Consider the following 22860-nt stretch of genomic DNA (forward strand, 5'->3'; position numbering starts at 1 on the left):
AAGGAAACCTATAGGTTAAGTACTAGATTTTAAAAAAAGGAACAAGTACTAGGGGCGGTTATGTTTGACTAAAACCCTTCATAGCAGTGCTCCAGCATGGCTACAGACAAATGACTGAAACAAGTAACAAGACAATGGCAGGTGCAGTTATGGTTGTTTAACCTCATCCGTACTCCCAGGACATTCCAGATTGAAGCCGGTCTCTGATCAAACGAGTTAGAGCTACCACTGTCCAATCTATTTTTAGACATAACGTGCACATTATCCAATAACTGTTTTTTTTTTAATGTTTCGTTGAATTTGAGAAAATTCGATTACTTTAGCAGGTCGAGAGACAACGTAGAGCACATAAAGCTTCGTTTGTTCGCATGTAAATGCAATGATCTCAATAAGCAATTGATTGCTTGGAGAGAATTCGATTTATAGAGAACGTACAACCGTGAATAATAAATAATTTCGCAATGATTGATAAGACAGTGCGCCAGTGTGGGCGCCGCCATATGGTTGTAACCAATTAAAAGAGCAAACAGCTAACATTATTGTTATGATTCTTCTTACCGTTTTATTGGTATTCATTGAAAAGAAAACAGCTGAATAATAGTCAGTGCATGTATATATGTGGACATACATGCATAAATACATATTTGTGTGTGTGTGTGTGTGTGTGTGTGTGTGTGTGTGTGTGTGTGTGTGTGTGTGTGTGTGTGTGTGTGTGTTTGTGTGTGTGTGTGTGTGTTTGTGTGTGTGTGTGTGAGTATGTAAATACATGCGCATATATATGTATATATGTGGATATCGACAAAAAAACACGTTTGAATATTACACTCACAAATACACATGTATATTTGTGAATATAGAGACATAAACACATACAGACAGACAGACACACAGACAAATCATAATGCATACACACACCACACACAAACGCCACACACACCACACACAAACGCCACACACACCACACACAAACGCCACACACACCACACACAAACGCCACACACACATACACACACACACACACACACACACAAGCTCACGCACGTTGATATACACGCGCACACAACACATGTACGCATACGAACGCATGCATGCACCATTTCGTGTGTGACTTCCGACAGAGACACGCACATAAACAACCATGCAGAGAATAAATCAAACACTAAGATGGCTGTCAGCACATTGTGAATTTGTAAATACAAACAAATAAAAACGAAGGAATTCTGTGGTGAAGTGACTAACAATTCAGCAGAAATGTGAATGGTAGAATGTTTTCACTGGAATCAAAAGATCTGTTGTGTGGTTTCGATTTAAAATTGGTGTTTACAATTGCAGTTTACAATATATATATATATATATATATATATATATATATATATATAAGCAATGTTAATTCTCTAAATGAAGTATTAACAGTAACTGCACGATAAAGTGTAGTATATTGCCACTTAAGTGTGGCTGACCCCTAGGGGTGGATGTTACTGTTGCTTTTAGCCCCAGGAGGACATCTCCTCCAGCTGGCTTATCGACACACGACTGTGTCCTGTTTGCCAAGGGTAGTTATATATATATATATATATATATATATATATACATGTATGTATGTATGTATGTATGTACGTATGCGTGTATGTGTATGTACGTATGCATGTATGTATGAATGTTTAAATGTATGTATAACGGAAGCGTGAAGAACTTTTACATACATCATAAAACAGCATACATTTGTTAAGTAAAATTCATTCCTCTATTGTTGCTTCGCTTACAATACACATGTATCCTTACATGCATATATATTTACGTGTGTATGTGCGCGTGTTAATGAGCATGTTTGTGTGTGTGTGTGTGTGTTAATGAACATATGTATATATTTGTGTATGTGTGTTAATGAACATATATAGATATTCGTGTGTGTGTGTGTCTACTTGTAAAAATTGTGGGAAGATTTGTATGAAAATCAGTGGCAATCACATGCTGTTTTCTCTATCACTTGCTTGCTACTGAAAGCGTGGTGTCTATATAATTTTATATATATATTTCTACTCGCAAAATAGATCCTTATGGAGGGGAAAGATTGGAATATGTATGCTTATTTTAATATATGTAGCATGATATATTTTTCATGCGTCGTTCTGTTCTAGTTATTTTAATACATTTATATATAATCACTGCGAAGTTTGAATCTCTTTTTTCTATCCATCGAGTTCTTTGTTAAAACTCTTTTACAGAGAAATATTCTCATTACAACAACGAAATTTTTGTTCCTATCACTAATACATATGTGTGTATTAGAGTAAAGGAGTGTCTGGTGTGTGTGTGTGTGTGTGTGTGTGTGTGTGTGTGTGTGTGTGTGTGTGTGTGTTTGTGTGTGTGTGTGTGTGTGTGTGCGTGCGCGTGTATGCGTATGTGCGTGCATATTTACATACAGGCATATATATCTTATATATATATGTAATGTATATAATGTATATGAGGGCATGTACCTAGATACATACACAGGTAGGTAGGTACGTACGTACGTACAAAGTAGGTAAGTAGGTTGGTAGACAGGTAGGTAGATAAGTAGGTAGACAGGTAGGTAGATAAGTAGGGTAGACAGGTAGGTAGATAAGTAGGTAGACAGATAGATAGATAGATAGATAGATAGATAGATAGATAGATAGATAGATAGATAGATAGATAGATAGATAGATAGATAGATAGATAGATAGATAATCATTCAAGGATTTAAAAAGCCCGGCAATACAGTTATGAAAAAAATAAATTTTAAAATAAGAAATACTAAATCTTTATCTGAAAACATTGAATAATTCTGATATTTCGGTCTAAAGGGGTTCGTCATTAGTGAAGTGAACTGGAGAGATATGTTTCAGCACATCAAAGCTTCTGTTCATGTATACATGGATAGATACTGTCAGCATGTTACATGCAAATGTATTTGGTGATATTTTCCATTGTTCAAGTATAATAAGGTTTCTTAGTTTATTGCGATAGATAAAGCATGTGGGATGTTATGGTAGTATTTTCCATCGTTCCGAGTTTATAAGGTTACTTTGCTTATGAGTGATGTAGTTATAGCGTTTTTGATAATACGGTGATAATTTCTATCGTACTATGTTTGTAAGGTTTCTATCGCACTGTGTTCATAAGGTTTCTTTGCCTGTTTATTTAAGTAGATATAGCGTGTGCGTAATGTGTGGAGAAAGTGGGATCCTATTTTTGATCACAGGGCCAACAGGAGTGGCTAGGTTAACAGGGGTCCCTGATATTTTGATTTGTAGTTCCGATTGTTACTGCCAGAAAGTAACAACAGCATTAAACCAAAATGACAATAACTTAGAGATTATGAAGGCAGTTCTCATCTATCTAAATTTACTGTCAACAGCCGATAAGAATTTTGCAAGAATTGGCTTCTCTGACCCCTCACATCGGCCCTCTTTCGAAAACCAAATACGATCCTCAAAATCCTTATATTTTACAAACATGCTGTATCAATCGTATCAAAGGAAAAGAATACATAAATACATACACGCATGTATGTATATATGTATGTATGTATGCATGTATGTATGTATCCATGTATATACAGGGGTTGGACAAATTAATAGAAATACCTTAAAATTTCAAACAAATTTATTTTAATATGGGGTAGGACAGCCTTTGGCAGTAATTACAGCTTGAATTCTACGAGCTATGGACTCATACAAAGTTTGAATTGTTTCCAAATGAATTTTTGCCCATTCTTCAGTTAAAACAGTCTCCAGTTCTTGTAGTGATGATGGTGGATATCGACTCCTTACTTGTTTTTCTAAAATGCACCATAAATGCTCGATAATATTGAGATCTGGGGACTGTGGTGGCTAGATAAGATGTTCAACTTCACTAGAATGTTCCTCGTACCATTCAGTAACAACTTTAGCTGTGTGAATTGGTGCATTATCATCCTGAAAGATTGCATTTCCCTCCGGAAGAAGGCAGTTTGGGTCAAATGCTTCTTTTGGCTGTCTCCACACGTATCCACTCGGTCGGTGTTCGGAAATAGGGTAAAGGATGAATCGTCCGAGAAAATAACATTATTCCACTGCTCTAGGAACCAATTCTGTAGATTTTTACTTCACTCTAAACGTTTTGCAACGTTTGTTTTTGAAAGCAGTGGTTTTCTGATTGCAGCCCTCCCGTGAAATTTCGCTTTGTGCAGCTCCCGGCGAACAGTTTTTGTGGAAACTGGGTTCTCGAGGTGATCATTAAACTCTGCAGTAATTTTGGGACCTGTACTTTTGTGATCCTTTCTAACAATTCGCGTAAGATTCCGACGGTCCCTATCTGAAAGTTTTGGTTTTCTTCCGGAGTTTTGTTTCGACGCGGAAATTTTTCCCTCTCTCTCAAAGGCTGTCATTACTTTCGAGACAGTACTTCTTGATACACCAAACATTTCGGCTGTTTTCATTACGCTAGCGCCTGCCATACGAGCACCAACAATTTGACCTCTTTGAAAGTCCGATAGATCTGTCATTTTAATTACCTTTTTCTGATGATATCTGAAAAGAAACAGCAATTTTAGCAAAACATATTAAGCAACACTAATAATAAATCAAGAAACATAAAAATAAACAAGCTTTTGACGGTTCTATAGATATGATGCTATGATGCTCGGTGTTTCCATTATTTTGTCCAGCCCCTGTATAAATTTTGTAGCGGTCATTATCTCAAAGCGGAAATTTGAGCAAGGTGATTCTAGAAATGCAGAATTACCATCTACACACTTTTGGCATTTGCGAAATATAGGCGCAGCTGTGTGATAAGAAGTTTGCCTCTCAACCACATGGTTCCGGGTACATTCCCATTACATGGCAGCTTGGGCCCACAAGTGCCTTGTGAGAGGACTTAATTGACTGAAACTGAATGAAGCCGGTCGTATTTATATATATATATATATACACTAGCTGAAAAGCCACCCTATCGGGCAGCTTTTAAAGTAGCTCCTGTGGAAGGCTCTTCATTGGGCCTTGGGCCCAACAATGACACTTCATGCATTGAGTACATATTAAATTTTATTAAACTTGAACTATATTTTTCAAGCAATGAACGATTTTTGTCAAAACAATGATATAATTTGTCAACTTGGAACCTATTGCAAAGCTGCATGATAAACATTTTTTGTCTTCCCATTCTAGGTCAATACAAATAGTTTGTTTCCATTTCCTACTCTTGAACGAGCAACATATAGCTGGTCGTAGGCAAAAATAAACTCACCTTTTAAAAGTTCAACAATAATTCTTCTGACGCCACTTAATTTAAAGACAATTGATGTACCCAGGGGCTTACTTTTCGTACAAACTATTATTTGTAGTAGCTGGCACGTATCTAAACTCCTGTTCGAAGTTTGAAGGAAAATTACACTGCTGTCGCTAAACAATATTTTAAAGAGCGATTTTTATGGTTTGGAATTGCTCTCAACGTATTTGGCCATAATGATGTTTTAAATATAGCATTTTTTAAGGTAATAATAAAATTAGTCGAATCTATTTTCATGTAGTCAGAATTGCTAAGTTTCCATAGCTCCAATGGCCGACGGCATGAAAATAAGGCCGACAAATTTTATTTACATCATAAAAAATACAAAGTTTCCAACATTTTTATGGTTGAGAGTTATGAGAGGTAATATTGTATGAAAGAGTGAGTTCAATACGTATTTCAGTTCCGAACGTTATGAAGCACATGTTATGCTTAAATTATTTGATACAGTTATAATATTTAGAGAAAGATTTTTTCAAAATGCTTATTTTGGAAATTACTTTTGGAAATAGTTATGATATTTAGAGAAATATCTTTTTCAAAATGTTAGGATTAAGGAAAAGACTAAGAATGAAGAATGAGTCATTGAATAGTGAGAGAGGAATAGTAGAAGACACCCACACCCACGTTCTGTAGGTTTCTTAATTCTTTTGGCAGAGCGTTAAAGAACTGTTAGTCTTTGAACCCCAAGCACATTCGAGTGAGGACTATGCAATTGCTCCAGGCACGGTTAGTTGTAAAACTCTTGATGCCGAAGTTAGGTACTAACCCTTCCAGAAGAGAGAGTGAGAGACAGACAGAAAGACTAACAGACAGATATAGATTGATAGATAACCAGATAAACAGAGAGGAACTGATAGATATACACACATGTACACATATACATATATATAAATATATACTCACACATATATATGGTTATATATATGCGTGTGCCCGTGTGTGCCCGTTTGTGCGTGCGTGCGTGCGTGCGTGCATGCGTGCGTGCGTAACCCTGTGTTATCGACAAACTAAATTGATTGCATCCACTCTATGCCATCAAGAAACTAAGCTGGGTTCAAGATAAATTAATTTATGTAACAATATAACAAAATTAAGAAATATCTTATGTAGAAAGATCGAGAAAACTCGGAACGCTAACTCGATATCGCTTTTGAATGTGATAAAACTAAAGAATAGTAAACATAACATGAAAACGTAGATTGTTGTAGAGATGAAATAGTGGGGGACAAATAAGAAAACCCACAGACAATTCTATTTAAACTCGAAAAAAAAGAGGAAACACAATATTAACTACAAACATACTATAAATACAAATACACAGATATTGTTGCACATACAATAAGAGAAAGAACAATGGCAGATAACACGATACAATCCAGAGTCAAGCAGATAAAGTGATATAGAAATCATAAAATAAAATTATGCAGAAGCTGAAACGATACCAGGACATGAAAGAAAATATTTAGGCCCCAAAATTCTGGTGAATCATAAAAGAGACTTAATGAATCCAGTTAATGAAGCACTCAAGAACCTATTTGATGAAACACAATTCGAAAGTTGTAATTTTTTCCCATGACTACCATTTTTTATCGCTCGCTACAACGTTACACCGTCAAAACAATAAGTAAAATATCGAGAGTAAAGTAGACAAACTACAACCATTAACAACACAATACGCTGAAGATAAAAGATACAGATACAATGTACAGAAATTAACATTATATAATGTAAGTTAAATATAAATGAAATCTGATATTGAAATACAATCAAGTGAAAAAATTATATAGAATAAAGAAGAAACAGAATATATTAATTAGAAATATAAACTGAGGTATATATATATATATATATATATATATATATATATATATATATATATATATATATATATATCAGTAAGGAAAAAATCATCGTCGTCGTTGTCGATGCTGTCGTTGTCGATGCTGTCGTTGTCGGCAACGGCGGCGGCGGTTTGTTTTAAAACCCACTTTTCCATGCTTGCATTGCTCGGACTGAGTTTTTAAGGCAGATTTTTTTTTCTATGGCCAGATGTCCATCCTCTCGCCAATCCTCGCTTGTTTCCAAGCAATGAAATATTTCCCCATGACCTGAGATGCTTTCAGAGAATACTGGAAATGAATGACACTACATCTATGACAGTGACACTCATTTACAACTATCACGCTATGTCAAGTACACACAAACATACATTCACACACAGATATATACATACATATCTACACACACACACACACATGCACGCACAATATATATATATATATATATATATATATATATATATATATATATATATATATATATATATATATATATATATATATATATATATATATATACATGCATATACATATGCTGAAAAATAAATTTAAAAAAACATAGACAAGGTAACAAAAAAAGAGTACATTAGTGTTTTTTCACGTTTCGATCATACACTCGTCTTCAGAAATAAAAGACAAGGAGAGAAAGAAATAGAGAGAGAAAAGAAAAAAACCATGTCTCAATTAGATGGTTATCGAATGCTGACCAGAAGGGAAAGAGGTCGATAGTGGCGTAAAAGGCGAGCGGGACAACTATGAGAAGTGACAAAGGCGTGGGTGCCAAGGGGTTTTCTGTTTATGTATGGATACATATATATGTATTGTATATATATACATATATATATATATACATATATATATATATATATATATATATGTACATATGTGTATATGTGTATATATGTATATATATGTGTATATATATATGCATATATATATAAACATATATATAGATGAAGTAGTTGTATGCTGTCAACTTAATGTGACAGTCCCCTGAAGGGAATAATACTACTGTTGGTTAGACCTAGGAAGCTGCACCGCTTTCTGTCGGCCTTGACACATTTCCTGTGTCCTTATGTGCCCTACAACTCAACATTCACGAACTCAGGTATCCCAAGCTAAAGAAGGATTTACAATCAAAAGCCCTACCATTCATCTCCACATACAACCCCTTTAACATAAGGACACAGGAAATGTGTCAAGGCCGACAGGAAGCGATGCAGCTTCCTAGGTCTAACCAGCAGTAGTATTATTCCCTTCAGGGGACTGTCATATTAAGTTGACAGCATACACCTACTTCATCGTATCACTACTGCATAAATCTCTCTGAGAGATTTAGAAATGTGTTATTTCTAAATATATACAGATGTATATATATATATATATATATATATGTATGTGTGTGTGTGTGTGTGTGTGCGTGTGTGTGTGTGTGTGTGCGTGCGTGTGTGTGTGTGTGTGTGTGTGTGTGTGTGTGTGTGTGTGTGTGTGTATATATGTGTGTATATTGGATGCATGTACATGTGTATGTGTGTGTGTGTTACTCCAATGAATTCCCACACCGCATCGAAGAAGAATTCCTAATAGGACTAAAATTCATCTTGGAGAATAACTTCGTCTTCAAAGACAACTTCTATCGACAAAACTCGGGGACTGCGATGGGCGCGAGAATGCCCCCGCCTCCATTGCTAACCTAGTCATGGGATATCTAGTAATCAGTCATTATCGTAAGATACTAGAAAAATACGGCAACCCATTCTCCCTCTACACAGAAAATAACTGGAAGAGGTATCTGGATGACTGCTTCATTCTTTGGTATAAAAGTATAGAGAGACTTAAAGAATTTCAAGCACTTATAAATGGACTTGACGTAAACATTCGATTTACGATGGAATATAGCCATCAACAACTTCTATTCCTCGACGTCCTCATTAAGAAATTCAACAACAAAATAGAAACAGACATACACTATAAGCCCACGGACTCCAAGCAATATCTACCGTTCAACTCATGCCACCCCAGATACACTAGAATGAATGCCCACTTGAACCTCACAAAAAGGCTTTGTACTATAGTTTCTAATACAAGCACCAGGGGCATACGACATGAACTAAAGGATGCACTCATCAGCAGGAACTACCCACCATCACTAATTGATATAGGCTTTCAACGTGCCCCACAACTCAACATTCACGAACTCAGGTATCCCAAGCTAAAGAAAGATTTACAATTAAAAGCCTGACCATTCATCTCCACATACAATTTTCCAATTCTCCAAACGCACACCATCATAAAGAGAAAGAGACAACCAAGCCAATGAAAAGTCTCCTAAAACAAGCCCAAGTACACTCGGCAGCAACATTGAAACCGTCAGTAAAAAAACGTGGAAGACCTAACTGTGGTATATGCGTCAACCTAATTGAGGAATCGAAGTTCTTCAAACAAGGTCAACGTTTTACAGTGAAAAACAACTTCACATGTGCTTCAGAAAACCTAAAATATGTATTAATTTTGCTCAGGGCGTCGAGAGCAATAAATAGGTCAAACCAAAAACAGTTTACGCCAAAGGATGTCCCTACAGAGAACCCAGATTAAAATTCTGGAATACAGAAAATATCATCGACATTTGCGCCACTAACGAATAACCTAACTTCAGAATATTTCCCCTCTATAAATTCAGGGATGATGTAAACTATAATCAGCGCATTAGCAAAAAGTCATATCTTATCACAAAATATAAACCCCTTTTGAATGCTTCCACCACAAATGATACTACTGCAAGGGCCTTAGAATAATACCCACGCAAATATTAAAAACGATATATTCAGAACAGTCACTACCTATGAATTTATTCAGAAGAATTCCAATCACTACTACTATAACCACAACAGGTCACTTTGAGGTCGCTTGACCATTTAAGAAGACTCTAGCAACAGCCTACTACAGTCATACCACTCCCGTCTTTTTCCTATTCTTACTCTTCTTTTCCTACTCCCTCTTCTTTTCCTACTCCCTCTTCTTCTTCTTCTTCTTATTCTTATTTTTTCTTCTTCTCCTTCTTCTTCTTCTTCTTCTTCTTCTTCTTCTTCTTCTTCTTCTCCGTTTCCTTCCTCGTCTACTGCTGCTTAAACAATAAAAAACCCAGAACCCACATCCCTCATTTTAAATATTTCTTCAAATCTGGTGCTACCTACCTACCGAACCTTCACAAAAGTAAAAGAGGGACAGACAGACAGACAGACAGACAGAAAAATGGAAAATGTCCCACGTATTTGAGAACTATGGAAATATTCTAAAAAAAACATCCATTCACAAGTCTTTGGACTTTCGAATGGATTTCACATTACCAAATCCATTCGCAAGTCTTTGGAGTTATAATAGAAGACATTTGCCGAAGGTGCTACGCAAACATCTTAACCGCGCAGCCATGACTACATGGTAACTGTAAGGTTAAATCGAGCAAAATCCCACTCAACGAGAAGTGACTAGTAATGATCGTAGAGAGTATTATATGCACAAACTATATTTGTCAAGAACTGAAAATAGCTCTTAGCCTAACTTAGTATAACAGAGCTTCAGTTTATTGGTAAACTATTAAGTGAACGTATTTTGCGACTATTTTCAATTCCAGCTTTCAGTCATTTCACTTTATTTCCGTTATTAATGAGGTTTAAGACAAGCATGACTATCACACATTCTCATTTGTCAACTATAAATATAAGACTTTGAAAGAAATCAATGAAATAGAACAATGAATGTCTAGTCGGTTTCAGTACAACAATATAGTAACTTAACGGCTATACGTACACGTATTATATATATATATATATATATATATATATATATATATATATATATATATATATATATATATATATATATATATTAATGTGTGTGTGTGCATGTGTATGTGTGTGTACGAGCAAACATGTATATGTATGTATGTACGTATATATATATATATATATATATATATATGTATGCACATGCATACATACATGCATACACACATACATACATATACATTCAAACATCTATACATACATAAGATAGGATTCAGGTATTGATTTCCACTTGGTAGTTAGTTAGCACATTATTTATGTCGCTGATGCTCTACCATAGTGTGTGTGACAAACCATGTTCGGAAATGGATATCGTTGCAATAAATATATTATATTCACATACACGCATGCATACACACAAGCGCGCGCACGCATGTACGCATGCACACGCACGCACACACACACACATGCATCTATATACATTACACTTAAGGTCTCAAATTCACATATACATAGCTACGTATATAAATTTGAAACCTTAAACTCCAAACAACGTCAGCTGAAACAAGAACTTACTGTCCTGAATTGCAAATGAAAATTGCCGAGTAGACTGTTTGTCAAAGATACTAAGTTAGTAAATTGCAAATTCAACGTAAACACCACAATTTCGGTAAAAGGCGTCCCACCAGATGAACAAATTGAACGCTACTCGAATGCTAGAAATTATAAGATCAACAAGAAATGTGGATGGAAGGGAGAAGCAGAAAGAGGCAAAAAACAATATATAATAAATGGTACAGTATTGAAATATGTTCTAAATAAAATGATGCGTAGGTAATCCCGAGGTACAGACGACATGGTGGAATAGAGATGAATGATTAAAAAAAATATGGCCATCACAACTTTCAGCCAATAAAATGAATACTGTTTCAATGCTTATCTTGACTACTACATTTGGTTTTGTAAGTATTGATATATGGTCTTGGTACTTGAATCTGACCTTTTTTGTCTAGATTTGGTATCGTTGAATGGGGAGATCCATTAGACATACCCAACTGACAAGGAGCATTTACTGTTTTCACTCCAAAACATAAGCTAAAAACTGACCAATCAGAAGCCGGTCAGAACATCATGTATATTATATACACAATGTTTCTGTCTAATCTGCAAGGCAGTGCTTCTATCCAGTCTTCTACAGAGTGTTTCTATCAGTTCTTCTAGTATATTTACGCACCCAATATTAAAACACCTGACCAAGGTGGAGAAAATAATGAATGTTGGGGTTTATGAAAGATACAAAGGATCAAAATAATACAAGAAGAAAAATCAGAAGCTGCGGGTATTTGTGTGTAGTGAGGCCGGGCGATAAAAAAGCCTTTGATACCAACAGGTGAATTATAATAAAACATAATTACTGTATTTACTCATGTTAAATCGCACCCTTTTATAATTAATTCTAAATGGAAAAAACTGGGATGTGACTTATACTTGGGACAAAGCTGATATCAAGTGTGAATATGATATCAAGTTTGAATATGGAAAAAAATGTACCAAGATTAACATTTTATGTTAAATGTATACGTTACCTAAAGTTCCACAACCGCTGTGAGCTATTATTTAACACTAGCCAAAATATGATCCAACACTTTACATCAGGTAAACCAATTAAATTTCACCAATTAAATTTCACACATACAACCAATTAAATTTCACACATAGAATGTTAAAATTCTATCGTATAGAACGAGAGCTTTTAAACACGGCCCCTCGTTCTCTCTTTAAATTCTTTATCCTAGCCACTCTCAAAACATGGTATTTACGGGAACAGAGACCTTGAATCTAGAAACATTGGTATATCTTCTTCAGAAGCAACTTCAAATCGTGTGGGTCATGTATTAATTGCATCAAAAACCAAGTGTATCGTAGAACCCAATATTCTACTGGAACGAAATTGAATGAGTCCAAACATTTTTCGGTGGTAAGAGAAAGAAATTTGTAACCTGAGAAGACAACTTTGCAGTAACTTATGTGGTTAGGTTAGAACGAGCATTTTGGATAAAATTAGAATATGAAGTATGAAGGAACCATTAACAGAATGAGAGAAAGGTGCGGGGCATTGGAAGAAACGAATGATTAAAGAAAATATGGCCATCTCAACTTTCAGTCTACAAGACGATCTTTGTTCACAACATTGCTTCAAAGATTGTCTTGACTACTACTACATATATTTACAACAAAAATTTAGCAAGTTCAATGTAGGAACTCATAAATTCCTCAGTATTACTGGAAGTTTCAACTGAACATAGACATGCGAGGGTGAAGTTTGTTGTCGCATTAAGCTTCATTTCACTTTGTGAAGAACCACCTCTAAACATCCACACTCATCTCATATGCAACACTACGGATTACTACTACTACTACTACTACTACTACTACTACTACTACTACTACTACTACTACTACTACTACTACTACATCCTAAAAAACTCCCCAACTCAGTCCGGCTAAGCATAAGAAATGTATAGACATAGGATTAATTGCATCGTCTATGTATATCCACACTACCCTTATTGCCTTCCATAATGATTCACAGCTGGCATATCGGAGTTATTAATATATTTTGATATAATGATATAAGTCGGCGAGCTAGCAGAATCGTTTACTCGCTGGCATAGTGCTTAGCGCCATTTCTACCGTTTGTACGTTTTGAGTTCAAATTCAGCCGAGGTTGACTTTGCCTCTCCTCCTTTCAGTGGAGTCGATTACACCCTCTCCCGGAATTACTGGACTTGTGCCAAAATTTGAAAACAATATAAAAAATGTATAACATAACTATAACAAATTGGCTGTATAATTAAGAAACTTACTTTGAAAACAGCGGCTTCGAGTTCAGCTTCACTGCTCAATCCCTTGAGTAAGTGTCTTCTACTACAGCCCCGAGTCCACCAATATACTGTCGACCCTAAAACCGTATGAAATGCTCCTAAGCATTTTGCCCGGTATGCTAACTATTCTTTTCTACTCTAGGTACAAGGCCCAAAATTTGGTACTTAATTTATCGACTCCGAAAGGATGAAAGGCAAAGTCGACCACGGTGGAATTTGAACTCAGAACGTGAAAACAGACGAAATACCGCTAAGCATTTCGCCCGGCGTGCTAACGTTTCTGCCAGCTCACCGCCCTAGCTACATCGTGATATGAAATCAATCTCTTCAGTAAAGAAAATAAGCAAAAAAGGAATCCTCGTGAAATATTTTGCTTGAGTTTCCGAACCTGATAATAATATTGGTCAGTAACATAGCTAATTAATTTCATGCGAAACATGAAATTAAAACTCACTAATCATTTTCCAAGCAGTATTGGCAAATACTGCCAAATGCACCAACAACAAAAAGAAAAAAGAGCTAGCAAGGAAACCTCTTGCAAGTAAACTGAAACCAAACGATCCTACTGTATTCACAAATGGTCAAGGATAAGGTAATATCAGTATATACCAGAAAATTACCGGTACCATATTTGGCGAACAGAAAGTAGAAAAAAATAGTGGTTATCATTGAGCAATGCAGTCCTTTTTGATCTCCCAATCTCTCTGTAACAAACTACAATTTACTGCAAAATACATAATGTTGCTGCATTGAGTCTCAACCCCAACAGTCATTGAACTACTTGAAAAACTACTTCCAAACATCTTATCACATATCCATTGCCCCTGATGACTACTACTACAGCTATATCATTCTAAAAAAAACTCAGCTCAGCCAAGTATAAGAAATGCACAAGCACAAAATTAGCTGCTATGTCAATGAATAGGCAGACTACAACAATATGTACTTTACAGCGATTAACCACATGCATGTCCGAGTTAGTAATACATTTTAATACATTTTTATATATAACAAAGGTGGTGAGTTAGCAGAATCGTGAGCCCGCCGAGCAAAATCCTAAGCGGAATTTCGTCCGTCTTCATGTTCTGAGTTCAAACTTCGCCGAGATTTTGTCTTCGTCCTTTCGAGGTCGATAAAATAAGCACAAGTTAAACAGTGGGGGTCAACGTAATCAATTTATCCCCTCCCCTAAACTTGCTGGCCTAGTACCAAAATTTGAAATCAAAATAATATATAACAAATTGGTCCTGATATAATGTTAATATCATTAACATTATTATTAACATTATAATGACGGCAAGCACTCCGGGTTTAACAGCATTTCGTCAGTATATAAGTTCAGAGTTCAAATCACGCCGAAGTCTACTTTGCCTCTCATCCTTTCAGGATCGATAAAATAGGTATTATTTGAGTACTGGGGTCGATGTAATCGACACAACCCCTTCACCCGGAATCGCTCGCCTTGTGCCAAAATCTGAAATCAGTATTATTAATATTGTATCTGACCAGCATATCCTCTCTGTTCTCTACCACTGTTATTCGTCGCCATATTTCTAATATTGGCTACAAACTGTCCTTGTCGTTTAGTAAAGAAATCTCTGTCTAAACACTTGCATAGACTTCTTTCCATATCACATAGATACTATGTGACGTGGATAGACTAGATTTAAAGAAAGTTATTTCACTGTCTTCACTCATATTAATTTAGTTAATTCAGTGAGAAGAAAAGGAGATGAGAAAATTTACTCAGTTTAAAAAAATTAAGATGGCGTCCAACTGTGTAAATCATTATTGCGAGTTCTATTTCATTTTATTAATACAGCGTGCTAAAATAAGAAATTCTAAAAGTTCAATTAAAATTGTAGGGTGGCTGGTACTTGTCAGTCTAAGAGTCATTAGCCTCCATATTTTCTCATTCACCCACCTCCATTATTTTTCTTCCATAGTCTTCTTCTGATGAAAGACTAGTCTCCGAAACGCCAAGACTACTTCCTTTTAAATGTCAAACTTATACAACATTTAAAACTTGTTCCACCTATGTTGTATTCTTTTCATCTTCATTGCTTTTATAATATATTACTTACTCTGTCTCCTCACTCGTTTCATGAATTTTTCTTGGACAGTCTTTAGTTCTTCTACAGTTCTTGATTATTCACAATAGTATTCCACTCAGTGGATGTAGCGCGCTTAAAGAGTTAATTTCCAATCAGTTGATCCAGAACGCACACCTCCCGATTTTATCTTCATAACATTGTTTATGCTTGTTGGCTTCCTAAAAATAATGCCTGCTAACTCCTCGGGTCATATTGGTGTTTGAAAAATCATTCTACCAAACAATAGCAGAGTTGAAGTGATTTACACTTCCATACTATTTCATTCGAGATTTATATTCTGTCTCTTCTGGATTGGTTTTGCAACTACAACCATATCATTTGAATAAATGAGTATTTTTTCCTCGCCATTAACTTTCTGTCATATATTTACCCATTCTTTCTTAATTTCCCATTTGTATTACTTTCTAATATTTCTTCCAACTCTTTCCTACAACCTATGTCATTGTTTCTTTTCTCAATTGCTCTTTCATTTATTTCCTCCACTCCTTCTCTCCCTCGCCCCCCTCTCTCTCTCTCTCTTTCTCTCTCTCTCTCCTCATTCTTATTTGCATTTTCTCACCGTTTCTCTTTTACCAAGACTCAACTGTTTCCGTTACCATTATTTTTCCCTGTTCTACCGTCTCATTCTTACCATCTATCTTTTATCACAATCATCAGATTTTTTTTTAATTGTTATTTACATCCCGTCTTTATCTTAAACATTCTTTTTCACCTTCTATTTCTTACCATTTCCTTCTTACTCGCCCTTTGATCAATTCTTCTCTGTTACAAAATTTTCACAATTGAGAAGGAGTTACATCACAGTAAAGTGGCAGATTAAATCAACCATTCACACCCCCCAATGTCAAATTAATCTTAAGTGCTGTTCTCACCTACATTCTCTTCCATCATGCCACCTCTCCTAATTATGCATTAATTCATAGTTACTTGCTGCTCACCCAGTTATTTATTTATTATACCCGAGAAGATCAATATGGAACGTATTGATCAGTAGCTTGGAATCATAGAGAAAGAATCGTTCGGAAAAAATAGCCAGTATTTTCTAAAGGAAACGAGACTGAAAATTTACTTGAACCACTAACACTTCCAAGTTGCTAGGGTAACAACATGGCATCTGTCGTTGCTAGTCTTTCAGCCAGTCTATATAAGGGAGCCAATTCCCTGTAATGTTGAGAGCTGTTGTTTAAAATGTTTTCTTTTTGTATCTCTTAACAGAGGTTTCAATAAGTCAGCTGCATTGATAGGGTGCTGGCAAACCAACCTAAAATAGATCCTCTGCACAGTATTACTGGTACCATGTGTACGTAGAGAAGATAAAAAACTGATCACTTAGCTGCAGATGTTATAGGGAAACTCTTTTCTACTATTAACTAATAGCCCCACGTGTATTTGTATATATATATATATATGTATATATATATATATATATATATATATATATATATATATATATATATATATATATATATATATATATATATATATATATATATATATATATATATATATATATATATATATATATATATGGGCGCAGGAGTGGCTGTGTGGTAAGTAGCTTGCTCCCCAACCACATGGTTCCGGGTTCAGTTCCACTGCGTGGCACCTTGGGCAAGTGTCTTCTACTATAACCTCGGGCCGACCAAAGCCTTGTGAGTGGATTTGGTAGATGGAAACTGAAAGTAGCCCGTCGTATATATATGTGTGAGTGTGTGTATGCTTGTGTATCTATGTTTCTGTCCCCCACCATCGCGTGACAACCGATGTCGGTGTGTTTACTTTCCCGTAAACTAGCGGTTCGACAAAAGAGACCGAAAGAATAAGTACTAGGCTTACAAAGAGTAAGTCCTAGGGTCGATTTGTTCGACTAAAGGTGGTGCTCCAGTATGGCCGCAGTCAAATGACTGAAACAAATAAAAGAATAAAAGAACACATATATATATAGATACATACATACATGCAATATTTATATTCTATATCGTTATAATTATTGCTAATATACACTCCAGGTTATATTAGCGTCCAGAGAAGTGAACATAGGATTACCCATAGGAAGAATTTACAGCGTGACAACTAATAGTAGTCATAGCACAGACGTTAAATACTAATCGATGCGGTTAGCCGTAACCTGGAACATAAGTGAGAGCCACCACGGTATCGGCCCGGATAATATATCCCTCCAAACTCACACTATATATATAGATATAGATACATATATATGCATACATATATTCATATATAGAGAGATAAATAGATATAGATATATCAAACATAGAAAAGAGGTATGGCAGTCAAAGCTTTGTAGCACATACACGACATGTCTGCAAATAACCATCATAATTGTATAACTATAATAGAAACATTATATAATCTTGCAAACGCTTTACTGTGCACGATCTTTGGTTACGTGTCACACTACACAGCGCCTTAATTCGATACATGTGCGTGTGCGCGCGCGCGTGTGTGTGTGTGAGTGTTAACTGAGTGCTTCGTTACCATAGAGACTTCAAAACTTGAATTCTCCCACGCTTCTAAAGATGGCCACGAGGAAAATGCTTCACTGTATCATCCATTTTGAATTGCCAGATTTTAAGAATGAATCCCTCAGTACTGTTATTCATACCCAACCAAACATAAAAGTTGGATTCCTTGATAGAAATAATGTTGGAACAGACAGATAAAATTTTGAATTGGGATTATTACAGAAATTTCGTCTAATCTTTTCTTCTTCATTCTTATGTTAATTTCTGATAGAGGAATATATTATTCAATGAGATTGTTGGAAAGGAATCTTTAAAATTCCTCTAGTGTAGACGAAAAATTTCATATTCTTATAAGAAGCCTGAAGAATGTCAAAGAAGCCTTTTCTTTCCAAGATTAATTCTAATTCCTAAAGATAACAGAATTCCAGTTCAAAGCACAAAGATTATGGAATGCTAATGGAATTTTGGATGAAAACATAGAAATGTTGGTAATTGATAGTTACCTCCTATGGAAAGGGTTTAAGAATGAGGTGGTGTGGGGTAGGGAGACTTAGCAGTGAACAAATTAAGATAATTACAGTAAATTGTTTAGTATTATTGTTTAGAAATCGATGTACTCTGCCGTGTGAACACATGGTCAATTATCTTTTTTTATCTTTTACTTGTTTCGGTCAGTCAACTACGACCATGTTGGGGCGCTGCCATGTAGGATTTTAGTCGGATAAATCGACCCCAGTACTTATTATATTTTAAGTCTGGTACTTATTCGAACGGCTAAGATACGGGAATATAAACAAACCAACACTGATTGTCGAGCGGGGGGGTGACAAAAGCAAGTATACACATACATATACATATAACACACACACACTCACACATATATGTATGTACATGTATATATATATATATATATATATATATAAAAATTTAAGGAATGGAGAAAACGCATGTTATAATTGCATACTTTATTCCTACATATGTTTCAAAGGGTTACAACCTGTGTGATCCATATGGATCACACAGGTTGTAACCCTTTGAAACATATGTAGGAATAAAGTATGCAATTATAGCATGCGTTTTCTCCATTCCTTAAATTTTTAAATATACTCAAATACCCAAAATTTTAAGGAGTTCCTGCCTTAAAAACAGAAACTACACCACAGTTATTTTGTGTTCTTTGCTACATTGGTTTCTATTAACCCATTTATTCTATCCGAAGAATTTTTATTCATTAAGATAGAAGAAATACATATAATTATTTTTATATATATATATATATATATATATATATATATATATATCGGGCTTCCACACAGTTTCCGTCTACCAAATTCACTCAATAGATAAAACTTTTCTATAGCTTCAGTTGTCATCCCAAATCCTAAAAATTTAGAAGTGAGATAACAAAAATATCTCTCATCGATCAACAAGTTCCAGGTATGAAAGCAAAGAATCAGAAATAGCTTTAAATGTTCAACAACGACAAGTAGAATTAATAACACTAATATATATATATATATATATATATATATATATATATATATATATATATATATATATATATATATATATATATATGAGTGTATTGTAGTTCGCTTGAAGCATTGTGTAATGTTTGTAAAGAATGAAAAATTTTGAATGATACAACAATGCACTATAATACAAAAATGGACTATATACCTGTTGTAATTTAGTTATCTATAGTCCGATGATATTTCGGAATACAATTCCTTCTTCAGGTATTCTTCGATGGAGTCTCAGCAGAGACTCTATCGAAGAATATCTGAAGAAGGAATTGTATTCCGAAATATCATCGGACTATAGATAACTAAATTACAACAGGTATATAGTCCATTTTTGTATTATAGTGCATTGTTGTACCATTCAAAACTTTTCATTCTTATATATATATATATATATATATATATATATATATATATATATATATATATATGAAGGAAAAGAGAACTACAACACTCTTATTATTATTATTATATATATATATAATTCAAAAAATTGGAGTCAACAAGAAGGAATACGGCTGGACATTTATTTTTTAATCACTTCAATTGTTTCCACGCAACGTAGTTCTCCAGGTGTGAAGGTACTTGATTATGCAGCTGTTGTCTTGCATTATGACATCTAGTTGTGTCTCCTCAGGCGATATATAAATATTATCTCCCTAAGGTTAAAATCCTCAGCTTCAAGAACATCCTATCTGTCTGTCGTGGCCTGGATTTAGTAATAGTCACTGCTTTGAATGTGTAGACGTAGTGGATGGTGATTCTGGTACTGTTAAATTGGTTGTCGTTTTAAAGGAATTAGCATTTTATTTCTTTGTACTGATTTGTTCTTCATGGTTGGTTACACATGCGATTGTCCTTAGCTGGCCTTTAAGATTCAACGCTCGGGCACATACACGCATATACACATACACGCGCACACACACACACACACACACACACACACACACACATATATATATATATACATATATATACATATATATACACATGCACCTACATATACATATGTACATACCCTCTTACATATACGGATATGTACGCGTACTCACACACATCCACATATATAAACATACCTACACTCGCACGCATATGCATACACACGCTTACACATATATATATCCATACACATATACAAATACACAAACATATATACGCATATATATATATACAACGGGCTTCCATGTAGTTTCCATTTAACAAGTTCTATCACGTGGCTTTGATCGGAACGGGACTTTAGTGAAAAACATTTGCAATATATACACCGCGAAATCGGGGAACCGCCAATGGCTCGGAAAGGACCCTTGATCTCTTATTTTGTTATATACATGCGCGTACAGACGTGTATGTTTCGTGTGTGTGTGTGTGTGTGTGTGTGTGTGTGTGTGTGTGTGTGTGTGTGTGTGTGTGTGTGTGTGTGTGTGTGAATAGGTCCACTACCACCGCTTGACAACCGGCTTCGTTTACATCCGCGTAACCTCACGGTTCAACATAAGCGACCCTTAGAATAAGCACCAAATTTTAAAAATATGCGCTGGGATCGATTTGTTCAATGAAACCCTTTTAAGGTGGTGTACCAGCATGGCTGCAGTCGAATGACTGGAACAGGTAAAAGGTAAAAGATAAGACTGGTAAATAACAATTGGCCATTCTACTATTGAAGAGATGATTATAGCAAAAAAGGTGGACTCGTTGTCGTTCTAAATATATATCTAAACAAGGGGTTCGCAACCATCTTTTATCTATGGATCCTTTTGATTACTATTTTACTCTGGTGGACCCCCGTAGTCATTCGATTGTTATAAACTAGTTTTGTAGATACTACTTTCAAAATTCCTATTTCGTACATCAACTTGTATAGGTTTGAACTATGTAAAATGTTCGAGAAAGAAACCGAGCTGTTTCTTGCATTACATGCCAATACACACAACTAAAGCAGAAAATTTTAAGGGCCCTTAAGATACTATTGTGGATCCATAATTTACTATTTTGTTGCGTAGACCCCCAAAATTCTTGTATGGATCCCGGTTGAGAACCACTTATCTAAACAAACGAGGTACCTACTCATACAGCTAATGATAAACGGTAATCATACACAATAAAGTAACAAACTGAAGAATCTGAAGAAATTTCCTTAACTGAAGTGAAACAAGCCATGAAACGCTTGTCACATAACACCATATTGTTTAGAGGTCAAATGGATTCAATGTGGAAATAAAAGTGCAAATATGTGCACAATAAATCATACTCAGAAACGCACAAATGATAATGGGGTACAATATTCAAATTCTTATGCTGAATCCCCCCGCAGAGATTTAAAATTGCACTTTCCAAATAATAAAAATGCTAAATAGACTTGCCCAGTGGGTCGTAGCTTAATTGGGATTTTTTAAAATATCTTTGTGAAAGTTATACATAATGTTTCTGCTGCTATTTGCATATCAGCCTCTGTAGGAAACACATCAGTTTTGTTAGAAGAACAATACATAACTGGTGTACTACAGTATATAGTACATGTGACGTCCAAATAGTGACAAGATTCTATATGAAAATCTAATCTAATAACTGTTCGAGAATTTAAATACACATCTTGAGAAAATAAACAATTATGTGTTGATGGAAGTTGTTTATGGAAGCGTTGAGACGGCCCTGGGGTAAACAGAGAGATAAAGAAAGAGACAGGGAAGGAGGCTCATAGAAAGAAACAGAAAGTGAGAGGAAAAGAAACAGAGGTAAACAGAGGTGACTAGAAACAGAGAAAGAGACAGAATTTTAAATGGAATTAAAGAAACAAGAATGAGGATAATTCTATGGAGAAATGAATGTGGAAAAAGCAAAAGCAATTCCAAGAAATAATCAGTCTCTGAGGCAGCTGAAACAGCAAACTGATTATAAAAATGGTGAGGAGCCGGCAGCATAATAGGTAAATGTATAAGTGCT

This window comes from Octopus bimaculoides, chromosome 2 (assembly GCF_046866305.1).
Source record: "Octopus bimaculoides isolate indiv1 chromosome 2, ASM4686630v1, whole genome shotgun sequence".
Classification (NCBI taxonomy): domain Eukaryota; kingdom Metazoa; phylum Mollusca; class Cephalopoda; order Octopoda; family Octopodidae; genus Octopus; species Octopus bimaculoides.